Here is an 11,963-nt window from a genome sequence, read left to right on the forward strand (position 1 = left end):
TCCTGAGCCATAACCAAGTGGCAAGATTCCTGTCTTTCTTATTTCCAGGTATATCTTAACATTAAGCCACGGTAATGTATGGAAATTTATTGCAACTTAAATAGACTTAAATAGAGAAAATTAAAAAGAAAGCTTTCAATCCTTCATGGACATTGGAATCACCTGGACTGATTTTTTTTAATGTAGGCCTGGGCCCTACCATCCAGATGCTAACTTAAAAGTCTGGAGCAAAATTTGGTCTTTAATATATTTCTAAAGTTTCATAGGAGAGAGATATTGAAGGATAATGAAAGAATGGCATAGGCCAGGACCAGGAAAAGGGAGAGAACAAAAGTAAGATGGTGATTGCATCACTAATCGTACCAATGGACATTTTTCCAACCCAGTGTAATAGGGTGCAGGATAATCTTTCCAGAACTCATGAAACTCTTTCAAAACCTTCACTGACTCCCTACTATGCAAAGAATAAAGCCCAGACCTGCCCGGGATTCAGGCCCTGCCTGAAGGACTCCAAGCACTTCTTTCCACACCTTCTATTCCAGTCACACCCACCTTCTGGTCATTTCCTGAACATTCTGTGTCATTATAGTTCCATGCCTTTAATTCATGCTTGTCTCTCAGCCTAAATGACACAAAGTAATCATTGTAAAAGCAATAATGATTTTCAGATCACATTATGCTTTTCTCAAACATTGTTACATCTTCCTCACAGCAGGAATCATGAAAAATAGATGTTGCATCTCAACTTCTGACCCATAGACTGAGGCTCACAGAGGTTAAGGTGACATATCCAGTGTCTCATATGTGAAAGCAAAAGTGAAGGTCGCTCAGTCATGTCCGACTCTTTGCGACCCCAAGGAATTCTCCAGGCCAGAATACTGGAGTGGGTAGCCTTTCCCTTCTCCAGGGGATCGTCCCAACCCAGGTCTCCCACATTGCAGGCAGATTCTTTACCAGCTGAGCCACAGGGGAAGCCTCACATGTAGGAGAAAGTCAATAAAAATTGACTGAAAACAAGAAACTGACCCAAGCATCTTCACATCAAAGTCCAGGATTTTTTGTTTCATTTTGTTTTAATCACCTATACCACACTGCTTCCCACCATTGAAATCTTAATTTTTCAGAAAACATATCCAATGACATACCATCAAATCTTCTGTACTATCCCTAACCATAGCACTTATAATGATTAATAATGATAGCCTCCATTTTTGAATATTCAATGTATGCCAGGCACTATAATAAGGGCTGCAGATATATTACAGCATAGTATCAAAGGCGCTGCTTTACCAAGGAGGAGACTGGTGTAGAGAGTTGAAAAAACTTTCTCCAGCTTATCCAGCTAATATGTGGCAGAACCAGGCCATTGAGTACAAAGTTCATGTGCTCAACCCTTATGCAATCCTCCTTCTCTACATGGCCATTATTTTGTTTTACTTGCTCTAAGGCTAATTATCAACATGCATGTCTCCTCTGCACTCTCAAAATCATTGGGTTTAAGAACTGTCTCAGATTACAACCAACCACCATCACTACATAAACATCCATGGTAATTTGATAAATATCTGGAAAAATTGTTAATGTGAGTCTACTAAGGATGAGACCAGAATCCTTGAGAACCAGATGCTTAGATTCAATCTAATTTCCTTTGATATTGATTTACCTTAATGTTCATGGTGACTCATCAATTCATCTAAAACAAAACACTTCATGAAAATTTTTTGCTGGTCAAATGTGATGGTCAAATGAGGTAAGTAATGGGAATTCACCTAGGCAAATATGAAACAGCTGACAAATGTGTGCAGCTCACTCAACATATCACATTCCAACAAGAGCCAAATAAGAGTTTGACCATAAAGAAGGCTAAGCACCAAAGAACGGTTGCTTTTGAACTGTGGCGCTCAAGAAGACTCCTGAGTGTCCCTTGGACAGTAAGATCAAACCAGTCAATCCTAAAGGAAATCAACCCTGAATATTCACTGGAAGGACTGATGCTGAAGCTGAAGCTCCAATACTTTGGCCACCAGATGAGAAGATCTGACTCATTAGAAAAGACCCTGATGCTGGGAAAGATTGAGGGCAGGAGAAGGGGATGGCAGAGGATGAGATGGTTGGATGGCATCACCAACTCAATGGAAATGAGTCTGAGCAAACTCCAGGAGATAGTAAAGTACAGGGAAGCCTGGTATGCTACAGTCCATGGGGTCACAAAGAGTCAGACACAACTTAGTGACTGAACAACAGCAACATCTGTTCCAAGACCCTCTTCCCCATGAAATGTAGGTACTCTCTTGCTTAATACTGTATATGTTTTCTGAATCTGTGAGGTCCCCTGACCACCTGATGCCTAATATAATCGGGGTAAATTTATATGAAAGGTGAATGAATCCAGAAATCCTAGTTTTCCAGACTACCATGCAGTGCATCATATTCTCAGCCCTCAGGTACACACTTCTGCCATGCTTCTGATGAAGTCACACCTGTTTCTGCATTCTTTGTTCTTCAGGTTTTCATCGCCATGTGACTCACTGACATTTTACCCATCTTGTTTACGTTATTTTGACCCGGATCCCTTGATGATTTTCACCACTCCCAAACCTGTCTGCCTTACAGGTGGTTCTCATTGCAACCCATTTAAGAACATCAACAGGGGTTTAGCAACAGGGACTCTGTCCTCCCAAACAGCTTGTGACAGTCCATGCACAGATTTTTATCTCTTTACATAAAACCCCATCAGTGTTGCAAGCTCAGACATAGAACTTTAAAACCATATGTTTCTGATATTTGAGGTTTTTCCCCCTTAGGCTTTGTGAGTGGCAGGGTGATGTGACATCCTTCTTGTTCTTTCACTGACAAAGGGTTTATTCACATAAACTAAAGTCATTTGACAATGACTCTTCATGATGTCTTATCTTCAAGTTATTGTTATCAATGCTGTCAAATTTGTTAAGATTAAAATGCATGCTCACATAAGAGGAATACTCAGTGAATCACTTCTATCCCAGAATATTCAACTTTTTATATATGTCCATTTTTTTAACTTCCAACTTTTTATTTTGTATTGGTGTACAGCCATTAACAATGTTGTGGTAGTTTCAGATGAACAGTGAAGGAACTCAGCCATACATACACATGTATCCATTCTCCCCCAGACTCCCTTCCTATCCAGGTTGGTACATAATAAATAATAAATTTCAGCTTCCACTGTTAGAAAGTATTTAAAATGTCTCCCCTCTGCACTGTTTTCACAGATGATGAAAATAAGAATGAATCCAAGTTTTTTTTTTTTTAATCCAATGTGCTACCAATAGGGTGTTTCAGTTATACGGAGCCAAGTCTGATTTTCTGGACTGCCTCACTCTAAATACTTTTTTTTATTTTACCAGGATCATATCAGCTTCCATTATTAGCTTCTCTTGTAACTAATTATCTACACTGTTCTGTGCACATGCTAAATGCCAGGACCTCTCTGTTAAGCAGGTTCTACATAGAATCTCATTTGTAGGAGATGGATACTATGACTGAACTCATTTTACAGGAGACGAAATTGAACCTAAAGAGGTTTAGGAAATTTTTCAGGGCACCCATCTAGTGACCGTGGAGCTGGGATTTGAACCGAGATGTGTCTGCCTGCAAGCCCAAGCTTTTAATCACATGAACTACTTACAAAGATGATGACTCAGTCTAGCAGATGAGCATTCTGTCCCAGTTGGGATTCAGAGGCTTTTCTGAACCTCTGAAACTAGTTTTCTGTTGTGCATACTCCATGTAATAGTCATACCAACTCCACTGGCCGGTGCCATGTCTGACCTTCACTCCTCAGGCCTTCCAGTGAAATTTGAAAGAATGTGAGATCAGGGATGTCTTCCTCCATGAAAATTGCAGCAAAAGGGACTTTCCACAACCTGTTCTGTAGCCATCAGTTCAGTCTCTCTGCTGCCTTCCTTCAAATTATTGTAGCCAGTATCCTGTGGGCTATGCAGTAAAAACTGCCCAGGTTTTAGTACTCTTAAAAATAAATTTCCATGTCAATTTTTACCCCCTCTTTCCCCTACCCAACATAAAAATCCTGCCCAATTCCTAATTCTCCTGGCCAGAGGAATAGGGAATTGCATAACAATTTGCAATATATCTTTCCAAGTACCCTTTCAGGGGTCTCTGACATTATGTGGAGTGACTATGTAAGAGCAAAGTCAAATCTCTGGAACAGTTCTCTGCTACACAGTGACAGGTAATTTAAGATTTTAAAAAACTTTTACCCTAGATAATACTTGAAAATCCAGCCTCATATAAAGAGTCACTTTCTCCCCTTTAAATCTGTTCCAGGGTCTCAATTCCTTGTTTCCCAGCCCACATATGCTATCATATATAACGTCTGTGGAAACATATTGATTTAAAGACCGAGTCAGCAATGGAATTGGGCTCTTTGCAAGTTACCTTGGTTTAACTACTGAAAACCTATGTAATTGCCTCAGAGACTTGAGGCACTGGAACTTTAATTCACTTGTGCTCTCACATGGAAGAACGTAACTGCCCACTCTAGGCTTCTGCCCCTCCTAAGTACCTTCAGAAAGGAATGACAACCCAAGCAAACTGCCTGTTTGTGGGCATGAGGGGCAGCTCCAGTTAAAGCTTAGCCACAGAATAACATTGTGGACGTTACCAATCTGTAGGACTGGTGATTTGCCACAGCTGTCTTGGGAATCATACATCCTAAGACAGTCATGAATTTTAAAAAGTACCTATTGACTTCTGACCTGTTGATTTTGAGAAGGTGAGTAAGCAAACAGTAGAGATGATGACTCAAAGTTAAGCATATTTCAGAGAAAACCTGGAGGAGAGGTCAGAGCACTGGAACTAGAAAGCAGAGCAATGGCTTCTCCAGAAGGAACTTTCAGTTTTCCAGTGGGACAAATAGACTTCCCAAATCTCCCATGAAACCACGTGAATTACACGCTTGATATTTGTGTGCACATTTCCTTGAATTTAAAGGGCACTTTCCCATCAAAGTCCAAAGCATTTTCTTGTTTCAAGATACACTGAGGCACTAAAAGAATTATGTGTAGAATATCAGTAGAAATAATTTACTGGACTATCCCCTTTCTCAATCAATTATACTTTGTATATACATGTGTAAATGTGTGCATAAGATGTTAACATTGTTCAAGGCCATGTGGTAATGAGCTTTTTAATGTTTTCATAGGTATGCATGTATGTTTCCTGTCTAGACAGTTAAGTGAGTTATCTCTGTCAGTTCATCAGCAAGAAACAATATAGAACATAATTTCCTTTTCCTATTTGCATTGAAAACTAAAAGTCATTGTATAGAAAAAAAAAAAAAAAAAGAAATACCAGTCACTCCTGAACTTTTCACATTAAACTCCACTTTTTCTTTTCACAATTAAAACCCCATGAATTAATGAGAGTCCTCCAGAGAGACAGAACCGACAGGATATACGTATATAGAAAGGAGAATTGGCTTTACTATAACAAATTGGCTCAAGTGATTATGGAGGCTGAGAAGATCCAGGGTCTGCATTTGAAAACTGAATAGCCAGAATAGCCAGTGGTATTATTTCAGTCTCAGTTCAAAGGCCTGAAAACCAAGAGTGGTGATAGTATAAGAGCTGATGTTTCAGCTTGAGTCTGAAGTCAGGAAAAGACCAAAGTCCCATATCAAGCAGTGAGGCAGGAGGAGTTCTCTCTTACTTAAGGGAGGGTCAGACTTCTTGTTCAAGTCAGGCCTTCAACTGATTAGATGAGGCCCATCCACATTAGGGAGAGCATTCTGCTTTATTCAGTCTACACATTCAAATATTAATCTCATCCAAAAACAACCTTACACACCCAGAATAATAATTGAAAATCTGGGCACTGCATGGCCCCATCAAGTTGACACTTAAAATTAACTGTCACATCTCATTCTATAACTTTTCAAGTTCTCTATTTGGATCAGACCTGATTTTATTCTATTTGAAATCTTTCAGAGGTTTACTAAGATAGTTGAAGATATTTGCTATGTTTAATAGCAATATTTATGAAATATTTAGGATGTAAAAGTGCTTTGAGAGTTAATATACCATGAGGGAGGCAAAATACATTATATCCCAAGCCATTAATTTATCTTTCTCTATACTGTGTGTGATGGAATTCCAGTTGAGCTATTGCAAATCCTAAAATACGACTCTACAGATGAGTTTGAGTAAGCTCTGGGAGTTGGTGATGGACAGGGAAGCCTGGTGTGCTGCAGTCCAAACAGTTGGAAACAACTGATGGACTGAACTGAACTGAACTAACGGTGTGTGTGTGCGTTAGTCACTCAGTCATGTCTGACTCTTTGTGACCCGATGGGCTGTAGACTGCCAGGCTCCTCTGTCCATGAAATTCTCTAGGCAAGAATACTGGAGTGGGTTGCCATTCCCTTCTCCCGGGGATCTTCCCAACCCAGGGATCAAACCCAAGTCTCCTGCACTGCAGGCAGATTCTTGACTGTCTGAGCCAACAGGGAAGCTCCTCTACAGTAGATACATATAAAACAAAATAGGAATGATCTTCCTGCTGAATATATCTTAATGTTAACAAAGGAAGGTTTCAATAAAATATGATATGTTACTCTGTGCAGTGTGGTCAGGTCAATAGGTCTGAGATTTTCTGCATCAGGAAGGTGGTTCCTTCCAACTTACCCACAAACACTTTGACCTCGGAAGTTTGGTGGTGGAGAACAAAACTACACAGTCTCTAAACCTCTCATGAAAGTCAAAGTGTTAGTTGCTCAGTCATGTCCAACTCTTTTGAGACCCCATGGACTGTAGCTTACCAGGTTCCTCTGTCCGTGCAATTCTCCAGGCAAGAATAGTGGAGTGGTTGCCTTTCCCTTCTCCAGTGGATTTCCCTGACCCAGGGATTGAACCCCCATATCCTGTGTCTCCTGCATTGCAGGCAGATTCTTTACCTGCTGAGCCACCAGGGAAGCCCAAAACTATCATGGACCTTCTTAAACGAAATTCCAAAATAGCAAAATGAATATTCACAAGTTCCCTCACTTAGCAAGCAGACAAGCAAATGTTTCAGAGTTCCAGTTTTCCATAAATACAGAAATCTTGTAATTATCTCAAGAACCATAAGTTATTTATTTAGTTTCATGCCTTAATGAAGGAAGACTCACTGTTTATCATATTATGATGAGAGGGTGGGGTGATAAAGGTAGGCGGGAAGGAGAAAAGCATGCTTCTATTCTTAATGAATCTTGCCTTATGTTTTTCTTCAATTTTTTTTATCAGCAATTTTATGCTCTGCAGGTAGTAAACAAAAATGGTGACAGCCAAACATGCATTTTGCATCATAACAAACCCATTGGATCTGCAAACAGTTGTATAAGGTGTTCCTTTTCCATCAGGAAAAACAATAGCATTTATTAGCAGTATTTCACTCCACTCCCATGATTTGTGTATTCTTTACTCTCAAAGTGTCAGCTGTCAGATGAAACGATGGAGACTGACAGTTCAGAATTTTAAAAGTTCAGCTCCTTTCAAATGCGCTAAATGAACAAGAACTGCCTAATTTGGGCTGAAGAAAAAGCAACAAAAATCCCCTGTAAGCATGCGAGGTTTTATTCTACTTTTGCATGCTTAGTATGCACAGAGAATGTTAAATACTTTTCAGCTGGATACACTGTTAATTCTATGAGTGAGAAAGATTTCATTAGGTGAGCTTCAGGCAAGAGTGAACTACAAATGGAATTCCCTTTTATTTTCTGAAATTCACAGTATATGACCCATGTCCAATGATAAATGGTCTATAAACTCTCTTGCTGTATTTAATTGCATAAACTTCCATTATATTCTACTATTAACATGGGAACACTTTGACACAAGATGTCAGAAGGGGGAGAAAATTGAGTAAAAGAAAAAAATAAAACTTTCACTCTTAACAAAACCAACATAGCCTTAGTATCCCTCAGAATAACATTCAACATGTAAGTTCCAAGCACACAATTTTAAATATTTTTTCAACCAATTAGTTACTTTTAATTTTGGTAGCACAAAAATCTATTAATCACTATTTAATTATCTGGAGCTCTTGCCTGCCTAATTAGTGCTTTCCGTATTGCATCTTCAACTAAACTGGGGACCCTATCAACTCATTTATCTGATACGTATTTGGTGCACTGGTGAGTTAATTAATGGAAAAAAAAACCTCATTTAAATGGTTCATTCAAAAAAAAAAGCTTATTAAACACTTTGAACATTAAATAAGCCAGCCGATTTTATTGGGTTTTCATTGCCCTAAAAAGCATTATATAAATGTAAAATCCCAAGTGACATTTCTGGGTAAATATACATAGTAGAAGGAATCAGAAGCAGCAGTCATCAGCTGAGTAACAGTCTTTCAAGTACACTGCCTGAGGCAGCCAGCTTTCGAAATCTTTTACACAAAAATGGGGACAATGATTAAACATAAGGTTTTATTTGAAATTTTCTGGTATTGGGAACACTAAGCATGATTGTAAATGAAATTATGTTGTTATATCCCAGGTAATGTACTGTAAAATGGTCTACACTGTAACTATGCTTAGAATACTGAAGAAAACAAAGACAGGGTAATTTCTCCATCCCTCCAACCTCATCTCCACTTGGCTTTTCCTTGCCAAGGTCTGTGAGCTTGTCCTCTAGCATTCTAGCTCATACAACACCCCCAGATGGCCTTCCTCTGGCACCCCAGTCTAGTTTAGAGGCCTCCTGATGTTCTCAAAGTACCTGGGCATAAAACTCCGTCTTGCACCTATGTGAGGAAGCAGTGGAATACAGTGGTACACAACATGGTGTTGGCCTGAGAAAGATCTAGAGTCAGCCACCAACGAGGTTGCTAGGATCCAAATGAAACAATGGTAAAGCATCTGGTGCAGTGCCTGATACTATAAATGTATCATAATGAATAGATAGTTTTTTTAAATTATACTGTACTATACTTGTTTCTTCGGGTATTTCTCTTCTTAGTTCCTGAGTTCATTGTGTAAAGAGACACGTGGTCCATCCTTGTATCTCCAAAGCCTGACACAGTGTCTGACAGACAGCAAGCACTGTAAAAAGAGTAAGTTAGTCACTCAGTTGTGTCTGATTCTTTGCTACCCCATAGACTGTAGCCCACCAGACTCCTCTGTCTATGGAATTCTCCAGGCAAGAATACTGGGATGGGTAGCCATTCCCTTCTCCAAGGTGTCTTCACAACCCAGGCATTGAACCCGGGTCTTCCGCATTGCAGGCAGATTCTTTACCATCCGAGCAGCCAGGGAAGCCTCAAGCACTGTATATGCTTGTGTGACAGATGAACAGAGCAACAAATCTGCAGTAAAGGAATCTAAGGGGTCTCGGAGTAAAATAAGCAAACAGAAGTCAAATTGCCCCTCCTTCTTACAGAGGACGGTAGAATTCTAACGCACAAATCCATACTTGCTAACTGTTTACAACACAGTTCATGTTTTTAAAAAGTATTATCTGCCTACCTATTATTAACACCTACATAGTGTTCTCTGAATCGTCAATAAATTGTCAAATAGACACAGGTATCTGATTCCTCTTCTGACTGTTTATTCTGTAAGTCTCAACAGTTAAAAAATTGTCCAAGGAAATAAAAAGTTGTCATAACATGAAAATTATTAGCAGTGAACTGACCATTTTTAAGATTAGTTGTGAGTTAAACTCTCATTGCATTTAGCATACCACCTATTTTAATCAATAGAATCAATATATTGATCAGGTATACTGCTACTGCTGCTGCTAAGTTGCTTCAGTCATGTCTGACTCTGTGCGACCCCATAGACGGCAGCCCACCAGGCTCCCCTGTCCCTGGGATTCTCCAGGCAAGAATACAGGAGTGGGTTGCCATTTTCTTCTCCAATGCATGAAAGTGAAGAGTGAAAGTGAAGTCGCTCAGTCCTGTCTGACTCTGAGCGACCCCATGGACTGCAGCCCACCAGGTTCCTCCATCCATTGGATTTTCCAGGCAAGAGTACTGGAGTAGGGTGCCATCGCCTTCTCCAATCAGGTATAATCCTGCTGCAAAAATGATGTCTACAACTTCCTATGCAAATAGAATAAAAATTTTAAACTGAAAATCTTTAAAAAATTCAGGATTTCATAAAGTTTATTAAAGTGATCTTGGAGACAGCTCACATCACAGGCAAAGACGTGGATCTATCAAGATCAAACAAATGAAAAAAAGGAAAATAAAGTAGATACAATTAAAAAATAAACAACTTGAAAACCAAATGATTTAGGAAAACCCATCTGAAAATTAATAAAGCCATAGAATATTTTTGTAAAATTGATTCTTTTCATAAGAAAAGATTACTCAAAAATCTAAGATTTGGTTACTTCTTCCTTTGTTCGAAGGATTACAGAATAGTTTCTATATAACCTAAATTTTGTTCTTAAAATATCTTCATTATTTTTAATTTTACATATCTAGATAAAGTCCCAACTAAGCCTTTCCTTTTCCATCATGGTCTATAAAATGTTCATCTCAATTTTAAGTAAATTCACAATAAGTTGTCTTTTCTGGTACCATCTAGATGCTGGTTTGAGAGACAGAATTGTTCTTAGATGTTGCAACCACCAGTACTCTTGCTTCTGCATCCCACCATCTTCTGATAACTTCCAGGGGAGCCTATGATGCGAATGTGGGGCATTCTCCAATTCAAGTTCATGGACAACGCACTTTTTAAAGGGAAAAGCAAGTGGAGTTCTGCAGAGAGATCCTAATGAGGCAACTCTCAATAAAAGTCCTATTTCATGGGGTAGTCCCCATTTTGGGGAACCTCTTCCTTCCAGAGAAATACAGTAATAGAAAGACCCTAACTCTACAGCACTAGGAAATAGGTATTTAACCCATAGGGGCCTTATAACCAAATCACATTCAGTGCCAGACACTGCAATGCTCCAAATAGTCAGTGATGACCATGTGTTACTGAATATACCATGTACAATATTCCAGAATGTTTTTAATTCTCTCTCACCTTGTTTTGTTTTGCTTTTTCTTTCCTGGTACAACCATTGGTTGAGTAAGAAAAAGAGAGAATCTATAATATAATACTTTTCTAATTTCTGACGTTGAAATCACTAAAAGGAAAATACATAATACTAAACTATCTGTACTTTTCATATAATACTTCTAGAAAAATATTATAGTTCAATATTCTTTGAAACTATTCTATGCTCTGTGAATACCATTTTCCCCAGGATATTTACTTGTTATTATTGATGATTACATATTACATATCCTGTGTTCCTCAAATATGACAAAGTATTTTTGTTTCCATTTTAGCAATATCTTTGAAGAAAAATTCAAATATATTCAAAGATAATTTTTTTTTCTTGATCTCTCTGTCAAGTCAATTCAACTCTAATTCAGGCAAATTCCTGACAAATATCAGAGTTCTATTTACCAATTATCACATCTTCCCTTTGGGATCATAAGGTTTTAAGGGAAAAAAATATAAAAGATTTATTGCTAATAGGATTCTACAAATGTTATCTTTGTTCAGAGAAAAAGTAATATATGATCCTGGCTTTGTATAACATCTTTAATGTTCCTTTTTTGAATATGTATAACTCATTTAGGGAACAACGATAGATAGTAACTCATCATTCTTGCTACCTGCCTTAGAATATCTGTATTTTATCTGTTTGAAAATAATATAAACTTGTGACTTAATTGATGTCGTAAGTTCGATTCATCACCACATTCATTGTAAATAAAGAGGCTCTGAATAATGAACAAAATGCTTATTGTTTACCAGAAGAAAGGTCGTAACATGTTATATTTACATCTATGTCATGTCTTATTATTAAATCTGTATAAACCATCTTCCTTCATTATTTCTGAATGGGAGACTGATGATAAGTGCTATTTTCAAGATTTTTTTTTATCCTTTTTATTTGTCTAGCTAATTTGTGTGCTGACAC

The sequence above is a fragment of the Bos indicus x Bos taurus genome, chromosome 10, assembly GCF_003369695.1.
Source record: "Bos indicus x Bos taurus breed Angus x Brahman F1 hybrid chromosome 10, Bos_hybrid_MaternalHap_v2.0, whole genome shotgun sequence".
Taxonomy (NCBI): Eukaryota; Metazoa; Chordata; class Mammalia; order Artiodactyla; family Bovidae; genus Bos; species Bos indicus x Bos taurus.